The 15,088-nt window shown below is 29.4% G+C and overlaps 1 protein-coding gene and 2 long non-coding RNA genes across 5 annotated transcripts in view; 2 read left to right on the forward strand and 1 right to left on the reverse strand.

Annotated features, from left to right (window-relative positions):
- LOC660862 (ras-related and estrogen-regulated growth inhibitor) overlaps positions 1-15,088 on the forward strand; it is a 161,051-nt gene that overhangs the window by 63,057 nt on the left and 82,906 nt on the right. The gene's annotated exons all lie outside the window — the stretch shown is intronic.
- On the reverse strand, positions 5,726-7,334 carry LOC107398723 (uncharacterized). The gene is made up of 5 exons (XR_001575515.2): positions 6,581-7,334; positions 6,430-6,529; positions 6,268-6,384; positions 6,063-6,215; positions 5,726-6,008 (listed from the first exon to the last, which is right to left on the reverse strand). It is a non-coding gene; the product is annotated as an uncharacterized LOC107398723 (long non-coding RNA).
- LOC107398721 (uncharacterized) lies at positions 12,486-14,236 on the forward strand. Its single transcript, XR_010334816.1, has 5 exons — positions 12,486-13,088; positions 13,140-13,239; positions 13,287-13,397; positions 13,449-13,601; positions 13,651-14,236. It is a non-coding gene; the product is annotated as an uncharacterized LOC107398721 (long non-coding RNA).

Raw genomic sequence — 15,088 nt, forward strand, 5'->3', positions numbered from 1 at the left:
CATTTTGGAAACACATCGTCTTCAAAATAAAAGTTGGTACAAAACAGACTCAACCAAAAGTAACGCACAAAATTTATATTTTTGTTATTGTTCATTTCTCAAAAAAAATTTGTTTTTTAAATGCTATATTTTGACATAGTAATATTTATGACCTCACTTGTTATTGAGCTGAGACGTCAGTCTTAATTCTTTTAAATAACAACCGACAAAACGTACATTTTTGTTTACTGTTTTAGATAGTTCACTTTTTTTTGGAATACATATAAAATAAGGATAAAAGAAATATAAAATGAAATTAAAGATTAAAAAATAAATACAGCGAAACCTTCCTTAATGGACATCTCCTAATAACGGACACCTCTTTACAACATTTTTGTAGGAACGTATTAGAACCTCTATTAAAATTTCTCACCTCCCATTAGTGGACATCTCTCCACAACGGACAATTAAAAATTTTCCATGGGTGCCCGTTGTTGAGAGGTTTTACTGTATTATGAAATTCATTACAAAAAAATTATGTTTAACTATAATGGGCTGCTTTATCTTTTTGTTCTTGACTTATTTTGAAAGCGGTAATTGTTTTTTATATTTTTTTGTATAATTCACATGAACACAATATGATACCTAAACATAAAAAAACAAAAATAACAATTTAAAATTAAGTAACAATGAAATGACAAAGCTTTTTGGGAAATACTAGCAATAACTTTTACAGTTTTATTTTCTCTTCTTTTTAAAAATTTTTTTCGTCTATTTTTTATTTTTTTAGACTTGTCGTAAAGTTAAAAATGTGTACAATAATCTGAAACAATAAAATCAAAATGTCGCTTGTCGTTTAAAAAATTGAGAATGACGTCACAGCTCAATAACAAATGATGTCAGAAATTTTATTATATAGTGTCAAAATGTAGCATTTAATGAAATAAAATAGACTTATTGTTTATTAAGGATTTTTTTTTAAATGACTGTGTAGTATTATAAAAACAATATAAGCACATTTTTTCGTATTAGTTATACAGAGCGAGTCTAATAAATGTATCTTTCACTATATTCACAAAATGTTAGTCGCACCGAGTACACCCTTTGTTACTAAATACTTAATACCGAGTGCTAAATTCTCTATGTAGTATGTAATTTTTCAGAATTTTTCTACTTTTTCTTGTAATTAAAATTAATTAATAATTCAAAATATTAATATCAATATAACTAAAGATATAAAAATTAATCAAAAGTTTATGATTTCTACTATTATTCTAAAACAATGATGTTTATCTAATTTTCGAGAAAAAATTCTGAATAAAATTTTGCTAGCACCAAATTACGTTAACTTGAATTTTTAATCTTTACTTAATTATTTTTTGGGACTAGGGACATTTTTCACAACTTTTTACCACAAAACAACAGTTAAGCATCGCTTATTTTCAGATGATATTTGAAAGAACAATTTTTTGCACCTACTTAATTGTAATAATTAATTAATTTATTTATTCATTAATTATAAGAATTTTTTTTTAAATTTACAGGCCTAGAGGAAAATAAACTGTATTTAAGAGCAAACGGTAAATTCTATGCCATTATATAATTAGTTTTTGAGATAAAGTAAAACTAGTTTTAGTAGACTCAAACAGTGTATATTTTAAAAACTACTAACAGCAATATAAAAAAGCATAAAAGCATTGCAAAAATAATTTCGTCTTTTCTCTATGTTTACGTATTTTTTCAGAATTCTGTATTTTTGTGCAAAAATGTCGGTAGTTCCAAAAAATAAGTAAAAATTAAAAATTCAAATAAACGTAATTGTGCAAGTTACAATAATTATTTTAAGAATTTTTTGCTCAACATTAGGAATCATAAAATTTCGGTTAATGAAGATTTATATATTTTTAAATTTATTTAAATAAAATAATATCTTTTTTTGTTGGTAACATTTTAAGTTTTCTTCTTCATATCTGAATCCTAGATTATAAACACTATTTTAAAACACGCTTCCTATAGCAACGTGTTTTAATTAATGCTTCCACTATTTTAAAACACACTTCCTAGAGCAACATGTTTTAAATTGAAATGTTCTAACAAAAAAAATTGAGCAACAAGTTCTCGAGTGTCTAGGTATGCAACTCGCATACGCTCGTTGCATAACGACAGCCCTCGAACCTAATATTGACTCACTTCTTATTTGTAAAAAGAAAATTTCATTTAAAGCACTTTTTCGGAAGCGCTTTTTATTATTATCATTCTTATTTATTTAACAAGTTTACGAAATCTCATTACTGGAAAGTTAAAATAAAAAAAAAACAACTGTGGACAGTAAAATTGCGATTCTGAAGGAAAAATGAATCAATTTATAATTAAATACTTAGTGTGCAAGATTGTTTATTCTATCAACAAACAGTGTCTGCAAGAATTGAAATAATTAGTGAATTGAAATTTTGTTAAATGATTTTTTAAATAATTTTAGCCAAATTAAAAAACTATAAAACCCAGGTATGGTAAATGTACAAGACAGAAGAAAAAAAATTGGTTACTTTTAATACTTTTAGGAAACTAAGAAACTAAAGACTATATTACGGATATTTTAAGCAGATATCAATATCTTAAATTTTAAAATTCGTAAAATTTAATTTCGTCAGCCAAAAAATGCGAATTTTGATTTCATTTAAAAATGAAAGTTTAGGCAAAATTACTCGAATTTTACAACTTATTATTTTTTACGACCGCATAAATCTGCCGAAATATTCAAATTGATGCAATTTAATTCAGCACATTTTCATTTATATTTTTTGCAAAGTACATAAAACAAGACGAGCATCAAATTTTGTATTCATTCCACTTCCGTCAAGCTAATTGATCCTAATCCATACAGTGGTCTTGACAAACACTTGACACTATTACCACTCTAATCCTCTTATTTTAACCAGGCCTTATCTCGTCAAAATTAACGGAAAGCTCGCCTAATCTCACAAATTCTCCCATCTTTCGCATTCTTCAACTTGTTCATGAGATTAAATAGCGAACTGTAAGCGTGTGTCACGTTTCAAATTAAATTGACTGATTAGAAGATCAAAACAGCCGCCTACCAATTTCATCTTTGCCATTGTGTAAGACACGATAAGAGACCAGATGGTACAAGCGATCTTTACGGCTCTGAGGCTTATCTCCCTGATATTGATACACTGCGATGGTCGGACATAATTGTAAATGGGCAAAAATGGTGTAGCGCAGATAACGTCCAATTTATTAGCTTGTTTGCAAAAGGAAATGTTCCATTACGGAATTTCACGCTTTCGAGTGAAATTCCATTTTTCCGATGAGCGTTTCCGAATTTTCCCATCAATCAATAATCAATTGTGGTCTTGTCAGCAGGTGAAACGCCAGGTCACGAACTCCGCAACAAAGGAGAAATTGATAACCGAATTTTAATCGCTTGAGTCGATTTGTTTTCGGCTTAATTAGAATGGCGGAGAGAGTGAAGCGTTTGCAAAAATATCAAAATCAGTTTATCGTTCAATTAAAACCGATCTGCTTTTCTCCTCTGGATTAAGATCATCCGATTTCCCCACAATCTGACAATTTGATCTAAACGCACTGTCACTCCTGGATTTTTTCCCGACTCTAAGACAAAATAATTTAATAAATGACGGCATTATGAGCCACTAGAATGCAATTTATCGGTAATGCCAGTTATTAAACCTAATTTATGGCAAGCATAATGAGTTTAAGAAATGCAGTCCAATTTAGTGCTGACACTTGAGGCATTCTAGTAGCGCTTTTATGTCTGATTGTTTGAGAAAAATTATTTACAGGGTGTTTGCATAAACAAGCAAACTAACGGTCCACGTGAAACAATACGTGGTTATCGTCCCGTTGAAAAACTTTTACTGTTTTGTTGAATGAAGTGCATTGTTCTCGCCCACACTGAAACACTTACCGGTTTAAGGGACCAAAAGTCATTACTGACTTTGCTGGAGCGAAACGAATTGGTGGATGCGCAAATTTTTATTTTTTTACAAAATTGTCTATATTGCAACTGTGTTCTCTAGAGTTAAATAGAAAGGAAAGTGCAATAAAAGGAGCTTATCTAATCTACAATCACGTAAATCTTCGAAATAGCTCGATCATCAATCATGAAACGAGTCTAAAAAATCTACAAGAAAATAGAGAGAAAATTTTAAACTTGATCCTACTTTTCATTACATTTACTTGGTTTTAATAACAAGGCCAAAAATAAAATAATAGTATATTAAGTACCAAGAACGGTAAGGAGATTTTACCGACCTAGGACAATTGGTAATCTTTAACGTTTGTGATGCTTACGGCGTTTTTTGCACGATACTTACATTTTTTAAGATTAATTAGGCATATAATGTCTATATAATTGTTAAGACAGCAGGTTATGTTTACCGGTTGCTACGTCCAAGGCGTTGAAAAAATTACTTACCGATGCCTTGGACGGCGCAAATCCGCAAGAAAATTGAGAAAAAATTTAAACTTGATCCTACTTTTCATTACATTTACTTGGTTTTTATAATAAGGCAAAAAATAAAATAATAGTATATTAAGTATCAAGACCAGTAAGGAGATTTTACCGATGAAAGATAATTGTTTAAGATCGGTAATCTTTGTGATGCTTATGACGTTTTTTGCACGACTCTTACATTTTTTTAAAGGGTAATTAAATACTGTCAAAATAATTGTCATTAACAGATTTAAAGCAATTTTAAGCCTTGTTGAGTCTTCGAAAAATAAAATGTTTTATTCAACTCGTTTTTATGTTAATCGGTTCATTGCATTTTCTTGCATTTTTTTGACAGTCATAATGAACATGTTATACAACTGGTATAAAAAAAAGATAAAAAAAAAACAGAAAAGAGCAGTGAAAAAGAGCTTTTTAAAAATAATGTCGACTTTGAGGAAAATAAAAAAGTGCAGTGCTGGTTATTATACAATACCACATTTGAAGTCTTATTTAAAAGGTAACGTGTTTTTAAATATTTAATAATTGTGAGAAAAACAAGTTATTTAAAATTGTATTTGGAATCTTGGGTGTAAGATTATTATTTAAATAAAATTAGACCCAGAAATAATGTCTCGTTTCATGGTAAGGTTTCACGATAAATAAAAAAAGTTAGATTTTTTTAAAGTGTATAAAACAATTACGTAAATTAATTCCATTCATATTTCGCTTACGTGGCGCTTAGTTACCAATAGTGTTTCACTGCATATTTTATAAAAGAATAAAATTATTTGACTAGAATCACGCTTTTTAGAACGTTGCTTGTTGACGTTGATTACAGGTTCTATATTTTCTATAATTTTATGTCATATTCTTTTGTCACAAAATCGGTTAAATTCTTGGTAAAAAAAACGTTAATATTTCACGTTACAAATAACGTTATTTTCATGGACATTTTTGCGTTGATTTAACGTTACATCTTACAAGCAACGTTTTTGCAACATAAGTAATGTTTCTTTCTTTACGTTATTTTTACATTACTGTGCTTACTGGATCTATTCATAATGAGAAGGTTTACTTTTATTTTAAACTATTTGTTTTCTAACTGATTACGAGTGCTAAAAGACGGCAAAATGCTCGCAAATAAAATTACAATAGCTGATGTTAAACTAATTCTTTATCAACTCTCTTGAATGAGTAGATAAAGTAGCACTTAACCATAGGAGTAGGCAAAATATGTTAAATTTATTTTATTCAATCAAAATTCCAACTTCCAACATATAAATTTGTAGGATTAACAGATTAACAATATCTTTTTCTCTTAAACTTGATGTCTGGCCACAGAAAAAAAAATATACACGACGCTAAGTATTGTTTACCTACTCGAATGATTTCTTCATTCTTAAACCTTTTCACTCATAGATAAACTGATAGATTATAACAAACAAAAATTAAGATAATTCTTGTAGTATAAGAGAAGTTGATTGTTTCAATCGAAACTATGATTTCGAAGTTCTAACAAACCCAGAGTATAAAAGACGGAAATTCGTAAGATCTGAAATAAAAATTAAATTAACAAATCCCAAGTTTTCATGATATGCCTACTCACAGAAACAGACAATGTGTAATCTAAACAAATTCCGGCCAAAACAATGTTCTCGTTTCTGGTACAATTTGTTATAAACATCAGAAGAACTTTCATATTATAAAGATTCCAAAAGTAAAACGGAGCTCGAACTAAAGTATAAAAAATTCTACTTGTCTATAACAAAACGAAGTCACTGAAAGTAATGCAAATAATAATTGGTACGAACCACGTCAATCACTTGTTGGCCATTCCAGCACATCAGTAAAGTCATGCTAAGCATAGTTGCAACATACAAAAGTAATGGTGTTTTTAATTTTAAAATCATGGTCATGGTATCTCCAAACTATTTTTTTTCAAATTACTTAAGTATTTCTAGTTACACACTTACATTTATGATAAACACGAAGCAACTAACGAAAAGACCAATTCCAAAAAGCAGAAAAATCGGCATTCCAGTGAGCGTAATATTCACAATCGAGTGGATCAATCTACAAATAATTTATTTAATTAATTCGCTTCCACCAACTTGAGCAATCGACTTTTTCAAAGCAGTGTGGTGTTCAATACAAAGTTGCAACGACTTCCCGATTTCTTGCTGATATCGAGGGTCTTGTAAATACTTCCAATTCAAGTCAACCATCTGATATACTTCAAACAAATATTCTTCAATGAGGGAGAATTGTAACTGTGTCTCTAAAATAGCGTAAACAAACGAGAAAGCGATTCTAAAGTAAGGGTAACAAAAAATCGGAAATAGTGTGAAGTAAATGTAGTTAGGAATGGATGACCATTGACCAAAGTATTCCTTAAAAATTTTTATGCAAAGGAAAAAGTCATCCTGCCTTCCAAAACACGGAAAATTGCTAAACACTGCAACGGAAAGAAGCAGCAAAATGCAATATATACTGATATTTATGGCTCGACATTTTCGCTCGAGCTTTATTCGAGCCTCTTTTCTTATCGAATCAAGAGGCCAAAAAGTCTTATCAATAAATGTGGTTATTCTGAGAAGTTTGGTTTCCGAAACCACAGAAAAAATTGGCATGATATTCAGCTCAAAAAAGTCATTAATTATTGGTATGACACTTGAAGACAACAGTTTTGTATTACTTACAAATAGGGTAGCTGTTGTTGCTGGGGCGTATTTAATTAAAAGGTTTACATCGAAGTTTTTGTACAGATAGTACATCTGTACACAGTGAACGAGAGAATAAAATGTGAATATTGCAAGAAAAACTTGAGAAAACTTTGTCATTTCTTTGACATTAACGAGAAATATAGTTTTCAACATGATAACAGGGTCTGAAAATTGAGAGTTAGTTAATTGTTAATAATTTAATTGGACTTGTTACCCTTGAATTCGACCATAATGCTGTTGGTTGAAAACCACCACTATTGTACAACTTACGCAAAATAGAACAGTCATTAAATAACGCTTAATGAATTAAATATTGGATTTTAAGTGACGCGCATTATGACATAATTATTTAAAATAATTGAACTGGCATCTTTCTTTGTTAAATAAAAAAGCGAAACATTATCATTTGTGGAAGCTTTACACCAATTTATAGAAGTTATGTGTAATAATAGTCAAATAAGAAACTGAAGTATTCGTCTGATAAGTCTCTTAAATGGCGAATGAAAGCTGCACAAATGAGGCCTCTCATATGACAAAGGATTGGTTAATATTTTTTAGCCACTCAAGTGGAATATTTCCACGTGTGTTAAAAAATGCTAAAAAGTATTAAACTGTTGATATGCTGGAGTTTTTCCAACTGACACCAAGGGATATCCTGCGTTACTGTTCCGCCTAATCCCGACATTAGAAGTATTGAAAGTTCTAATATAAATATTTACCTGAAAGTTGGTACTCAGTCATAATTCGTTGAGTTCTGCTCTATGAAAATATTTTCAAGACAGCGGCACATTTAAGGCGGTTTTTATCATTTTTACATACTCCTAGGTTTAGCAGTTTTCGAGATACAGACTGATCCAGAAATACTGAGTCTGTTGGCAACACTGGACTTAAATTTTTAAGGATACTAATAGAATACGCTTCCAGTTAACAACAATTTAACATTCTTGTGGGGTTGTACGTCAAATAATTGTCAAGAAAAATTGAATTCGGTTGCAATGTTACAAATTATAAGTACAAATACTTTCAAATGTGTTTCAAATTTCTTACTAACCACAGCTGTTTTTGCATAGTTTACCATAAAAACATTTCTGATTAAACAGACGACAAACTCTGTTCAAAATTGTGTTGTCCGTCCTGTGAAAACAAAATAAATTCACTGAATGTTGGTTTGAAAAACTTTGATTTTCCACATTTTTTTTTCGTTTTCATAGCAACCCATGAGAAAAGGCCTATGGCTAATGAATTTCTCAATTCCAACAAAAAGTTATTGTAATTTGAAAACTTTTAAACATAAGTATAGAGAATATATAATAATGTATAATATACATATAATGTACATATGTATATGTACATATAATATACATATAATGTAGATCGATGCTGAATGGAGTTATGGGTGTTTAAAGTTCTGAAAACTTAACTTTAAACATTTGGAGTTTGTTATTCTTATTTAGAAGCTAAAAAATATTTCCAATTTGTAAAAATGTCAGACACCGATTTTTGAACAGGAAGATGCAAATTCAAAAAAATTTAAAAACCCTAAATATTTCGTAAACTTTTGAGAACTACTTTAAAAATCTTTAGTAATCCAAAAACGTAATAAAGAATATAGCTTTCCATTTAAAATAAGGAAGTTGATAGCGACTTTCGGTATAATCGGAAGTGTCGCCATCTTGAAAATACTTTCATTGAGCAGGATGTAAAAAGACTACGGTTGTATACAAATTTTCAGATGACTGTCATTATTAGAACTACTAATACTTCTAATGTGAGGTATAGTCGGAAAACTCTGTATATAAAACAGTACCGTGATTGACCGATAGGCAACGCACAGCCTAAACCACTGACCCTAGAATCATGAAATTTGGAAGATACGTTCCTTAGAGGGTGTAGAGTTCCGTTAAGAAGGGATTTTTCGAAAATGCTTTTCGAAATGGGTGAAATGGGGTGTTAAAATTTGAAAAAAAATCCGTAATTTTAAAAGAAATATTAAAGTTGTATTTATGACAATTGGTATTTAGGCCATACGTTGAAAACGAAGAAACACTTGTTTCAGAATTTTTGAAAAAATCAACCTCTAAATGGGGTGTTAAACTTTATTTGAAAATCCGTAATTTTAAAAATTATATCCGTGCAAATTGGTACCTATTTCGCTTGAAGATGAAAAACGCATGTTAAAAAGTCTTGGCGATTCCACCCCTAAGGGTAATATAAACTTTATTTATTTTTGAACTTATATATATTAGAATTTTTATTTGGGCTATAGACTAAAAATAAAAACGCGTGTTTCATATAAATATAAATATAAAAAATTAAATATAAAAAATCTATCATTTTTAACTTACGAGCATATATGAGTATGTATGAGGATTTGAATTTGAGCTTTTGATGAAAAAGTAAGAAACAAGTGTTTTATGGATTTTAGAATTTCCACCCCCTAATAAATCGTTTTAAAAATATGTAGATGGAAGTGTTTTAGAACTTTAATTTTATTTTTAAACGACGCTATCAATTGTTTCAAAATTTATATATGTTGTTGCTAAGGCCATCATAAGGTTACTGTATTTTTTTCATAATTTTTGCACTACGAATATTTTTTTCATTCAGTACAGTTCAACCTTAAGGAATAACTTAAATTTGTACTTTATTTTTGTCTCCATAGCGACTTTCAAAATTATTAGCCTAGTAATAGCAAAATTTGTTTCTTGTTCATTAATGTTTCTTGCGGCTTGTTTGCTTAAATTTTTTCATCATGAGGGTGTATAATTTGTTGAGTCACTATGCTTATTATGCTTTATAAAACGTCTGACAATTAAAAGAATGCATTTTATTTTTCAAAGATGAGAATTGGTAAAACGAAAACGTAAAAAAATGAAAAAACTTTTCATTTTTTACTTTTCAATTTGACTTTGCATTTTGTAATGGTGGAATGTTAATTTGCAAGGTGAAAAAAATCTTTAATTGTAAAATCAAAAATTGTATTAATATCCGATTAAACGGTTTATTGAAAACGTTTTGATATATTGATAAAGTTATCTCTAGGTAAAAAATTGCTCTTTTTAGTGGTTATATGTAAAAATCGTTGTTTACAATTATTTAGAATAGGTAAAAAAGTTTTAAAATATGCATTGAAACTGTAATTACAAAAACTTAACAAGTTCAATTTTTCTATGCTGCAATTATAGAAGGAAAAGTATTTTGATTTTTGTTTATGTCTGGTCTTAGTTTAGTAATGAAAACTAACAGTTTTAATGTAACAAATGGTAACACAACGTACATATACAGCGTGTTAGGGAATGGTTTAGCAAAAATTTAAAGCTAGGTAAAGAATGGCAAGACAAATCGATTAAGCAAAATTTAAGTAAATCAAAAATGCATAGTTTTTCCAAAAAAACATTTTGCAATTAAAGTCCCAAGTTTTGAGAACAGCTGACCTAGAAGTATAAAAATTAGCGTAAATTTAAATATTATTGACAAAACAGCAGAGGTAATCGCCCACTACGTTATTCTTCTATTTCAATTTGTGTTTTTTTAATAAATTTTACAAAAAAAAACATTTTTTTGCCAGGACCGGGATTCGAATCTTCCAGACAAATGAACATGTTGGTCACGATTTTGAAAAAAAAACGCCCATGCGCCACTTTTTCCATTTAGTTTAATGAAAAAAATTAAATAATTTCATTGTATTTCTATACACTGGGGTAAAACTTGTACAGAAATAAATTTTATAAACATAATATTTAATTCGTTAATTACATAGAAATTCCAAAACAAGATTATTCAGTTCTTCTGAATATTTATGTTATAATGCGCGTCATTTGAAATCCAATATTTTATTCATTAAGCGTTATTTAATGACTATTCTATTTTGCGTAAGTTGTACAATAGTGGTGGTTTTCAACCAAAAAGAGAAATTGACGGTGGTAGATATGTAGTAGCAGTTTTTTTAGATCTTAAAAGAACATTCGAAACTATCGATAGAAATATTTTATTAACTAAATTGCGGTGCTATGGTATTGGGGGTAATGTCATTAAATGGTTTGAAAGTTTTCTAACAGACAGGAAACAAAAAGTTAAATATAATAACGTTTTGTCTGATGAAGTGTCTAGTGAATTTGGTGTACCACAAGGTAGCGTTCTTGGCCCTCTTTTATTTTTAATTTATCTTAATGACATTGTAAACTATTGTGATTGTGATTTTGTTAATTTGTTTGCCGATGACACATTGGTAGCATGCTATGACACTGATCTTGATAAATGTATTCAAAAAATGAACAAGGCTCTCGAAATACTTGAAAAATATTTTAACAAAAATAAACTTAAAGTAAACGTGTCCAAAACTAAAGCTATAATTTTTACAACTAAATATAAATACAACCAAATTGATTTTGCCAACATTAATTTAAGCATATATAACATAACTGTAGAGTTTGTTAATAAATGTAAGTATTTAGGATTTTATCTAGATAGCTTGCTCGATTTTGAGAGTCATCTCGATTATGTTTGTAAAAAAATTAGGACGAAATTGTTTTTTTTCTTAAGAATATCTACGCATGTGTCAATGCAAACAAGAATTTTAATTTACAATTGTATTGTCCAACCACATTTTGATTATTGTGCCACACTTATATACCTGCTACGGCCTTGTCATGTTGTACAACTGCAAAAGCTTCAGAATAGAGGAATGCGTATAATTTTAAGATGTGACGCAACGACTGTATTATTCTACCATGATTTTTGTATATAAAATAATTAAGCTTGGAGTACCAGAGTATTTCAGTGAATATCTAATTTGCAGAAATAGTGTACACAATTACCAGACTAGGGATTCTTCCAAAATTAATGTTCAAAGTGTAAATTACCGACAAACAATGTTATCTTTATTTTTTAAGGGTATTAATGAATATAATAAGTTACCAAGCAATATTAGAAATGCAGGTACTCTATCTATATTTAAATCAAAAATCAAAGATTATGTGAAGATAAATGTGCAATAAGTGTGACTTTTATCCACTAATGTAATTTTTATTTTTTTTAACTATTGTAACTAGGTTTCCTATTTAATTAATAAATTCTTCTTCTTCTTCTTCAACAGCATTATGGTCGAATTCAAGGGTAACAAGTCTAATAAAATTATTAACAATTAACTAACTCTCAATTTTCAGACCCTTTTATCATGTTGAAAACTATATTTCTCCTTAATGTCAAAGAAATGACAAAATTTTCTCAAGTTTTTCTTCCTATATTCGCATTTCATTCTCTCGTTATCTGTACAAAAATTTCGATGTAAACCTTTTAATTAGATACGCCCCAATGACAACAGGTACCCTATTTGTAAGTAATACAAAATTGTTGTCTTCAAGTGTCATACTAATAATTAATGACTTTTTTGAGCTAAATATCATACCAGTTTTTTCTGTGGTTTCGGAAACCAAACTTCTCAGAATAGCCACATTTATTGATAAGACTTGTTGGTCTCTTGATACGATAAGAAAAGAAGCTCGAATAAAGCTCGAGCGAAAATGTCGAGCCACAAATATTAGTATATCCTGCATTTTGCTGCTTCTTTCCGTTGCAGTGTTTAGCAATTTTCCGTGTTTTGGAAAGCAGGATGACTTTTTCCTTTGCATAAAAATTTTTGAGGAATACTTTGGTCAATGGTCATCCATTCCTAACTACATTTACTTCACACTATTTCCAATTTTATGTTACTCTTACTTTAGAATCGTTTTCTCGTTTGTTTACGCCATTTTAGAGACACAGTTACAATTCTCCCTCATTGAAGAATATTTGTTTGAAGTATATCAGATGGATGACTTGAATTGGAAGTACTTACAAGACCCTCGATATCAACAAGAAATCGGGAAGTCGTTGCAACTTTGTATTGAACACCACACTGCTTTGAAAAAGTCGATTGCTCAAGTTGATGGAAGCAATATCATTAAATAAAATATTTGTAGATTAATCCACTCGATTATGAATGTTACGCTCACTGCAATTCCGTTTTTTCTGCCTTTTGTGATTCTTCTTTTCGTTAGTTGCTTCCTATTCTTCATAAATGTAAGTGTGTAACTAGAAATACTTAAATGAAATGAAAAAAAAAATAGTTTGGGGACACCATGACCATCATTTTAAAAATACGATTACTTTTTTATGTTGGAGCTATCCTTAGCATGACTTTACTGATGTGTTGGTATGGCCAACAAGTGATAAATGTGGTTTGTAACATTTATTGTTTAGTTACCTTCCATAATTTCGTTTTGTTCTAGACAAATAGTATTTTTTTCACCCTAGTCGGAGCTCCGTTTTACTTTTGGAATCTTAATAATATGAAAATTCTTTTGATGTTTATAATGAATTGTACCAAAAACGAGAGTATAGTTTTGACCGGGATTTATGTAGATTATACACTGGCTGTGTCTGTGAGTATTACACAAAAACTTATGATTTTTCATTTCATTTTTGTTTCAGGTCTTGCGCATCTCCGTCTCCTATACTCTAAGTTTGTTAGGACTTCGAAATCGTAGTTTTGATTGAAACCAAGAACTTCTCTTAAAATGTTATTTTATTTTTTGTTTACTGTAATCACTTAATTTACTCTATTTTTGAGTAAAACGCTCGAATTAGTAATGTAACCCATCAAGTTAAATAATCTATACTTCTTATACATGCTGGTCTAGCCCAGCTCCCGTCTTCTGTAGTTCAGTTATTATTAAAGTAGGAGTTTTGATATTTTGAAGATGTTGTTTATACTCTAGGACACATTTTAGCAAAATATTTTTGATTAAACAGACAGGCTCAAAACGCCGTAAGGTATAACGCCGTAATAATCAATTTTTTGAATGGTGTGCTATTATTTATTTTTTGTGCTCATTGTACCTTTTTAGATCGGTTCAGGGATTACTGTTAAAAAAAATAAAAACAAAAAAAATCGATTTTACACCTTTAGTTTTAAGAATCATTAAAAAATAGAAACAGTGCTTTTTTGACGGCTTTAGTACTACGTAAGTGTTGAAGTGTTTATTAAGTGAGTTTGATTGATTTGAATTAGAACAGGTTGTTTACAATTTGTTTCCAAACTTTTTAAAACTTAAAACTTTTCATTTTGCTCATTTAAAATGGCAATCCCTATGTTTTTTTATATCGTCTTATGAAAAATTAAAAAACAATATTTTTTATTACAACCCTAACGTAAATTCTAACACATTTGTAATAAAAATTTTGACACCTCATTTAACCAAAAATTCGAAAAACAAATATTTTTTTATTTTTTAAATAAAGCCCAAATACCATTTCTCATGACTATAACTTCAGAAAAGTCGGATTTTTGTATTTAACCCACATGGGAGTGGAAGTTCTAAAAACCCGGAACGATACGTTACTTCAATGAAAGATTTTTACATTTAACCCCCTTGAAGATGGAATTTCTAAGAAATCTTCAACACGCGTTTTTTTATTTTTAATCTATAGTCAAAATAAAAATTCTCATTAATATAAGTATAAAAATAAAGAAAGTTTATATTTAACCTCCTATCATCTGGTTTTTCTAATATGTCTTGAGACAACAAACTGGACTAAATCGGAGAAGAGACTGAAAACAAATAAGGAAGATTAATCATAAAAAACCATCTAGAGTAATTATTTTTTCTAGTATAATTTTTAATTCGAAATTTAGATGTTTCCTTATTTTCAGACATTGATGATAATTTGTTCAGATTCTTATGTGGCATTACCAATGGCAAAATTTTTACTAAAATAAAAAATCGGTCAGTCTGCAATTTTTAATCAATCTTAACCTTATCTTCCTATAATTTCCTCCCAAGCGTTTACACCCACGATCTGGAAGTAATTTCAAATATCCAGTGTTTAAGGCATCTGTCGGTTAAAATTACGTAAGCCCCTCCACTCT

This window comes from Tribolium castaneum, chromosome 7 (assembly GCF_031307605.1).
Source record: "Tribolium castaneum strain GA2 chromosome 7, icTriCast1.1, whole genome shotgun sequence".
NCBI lineage: Eukaryota > Metazoa > Arthropoda > Insecta > Coleoptera > Tenebrionidae > Tribolium > Tribolium castaneum.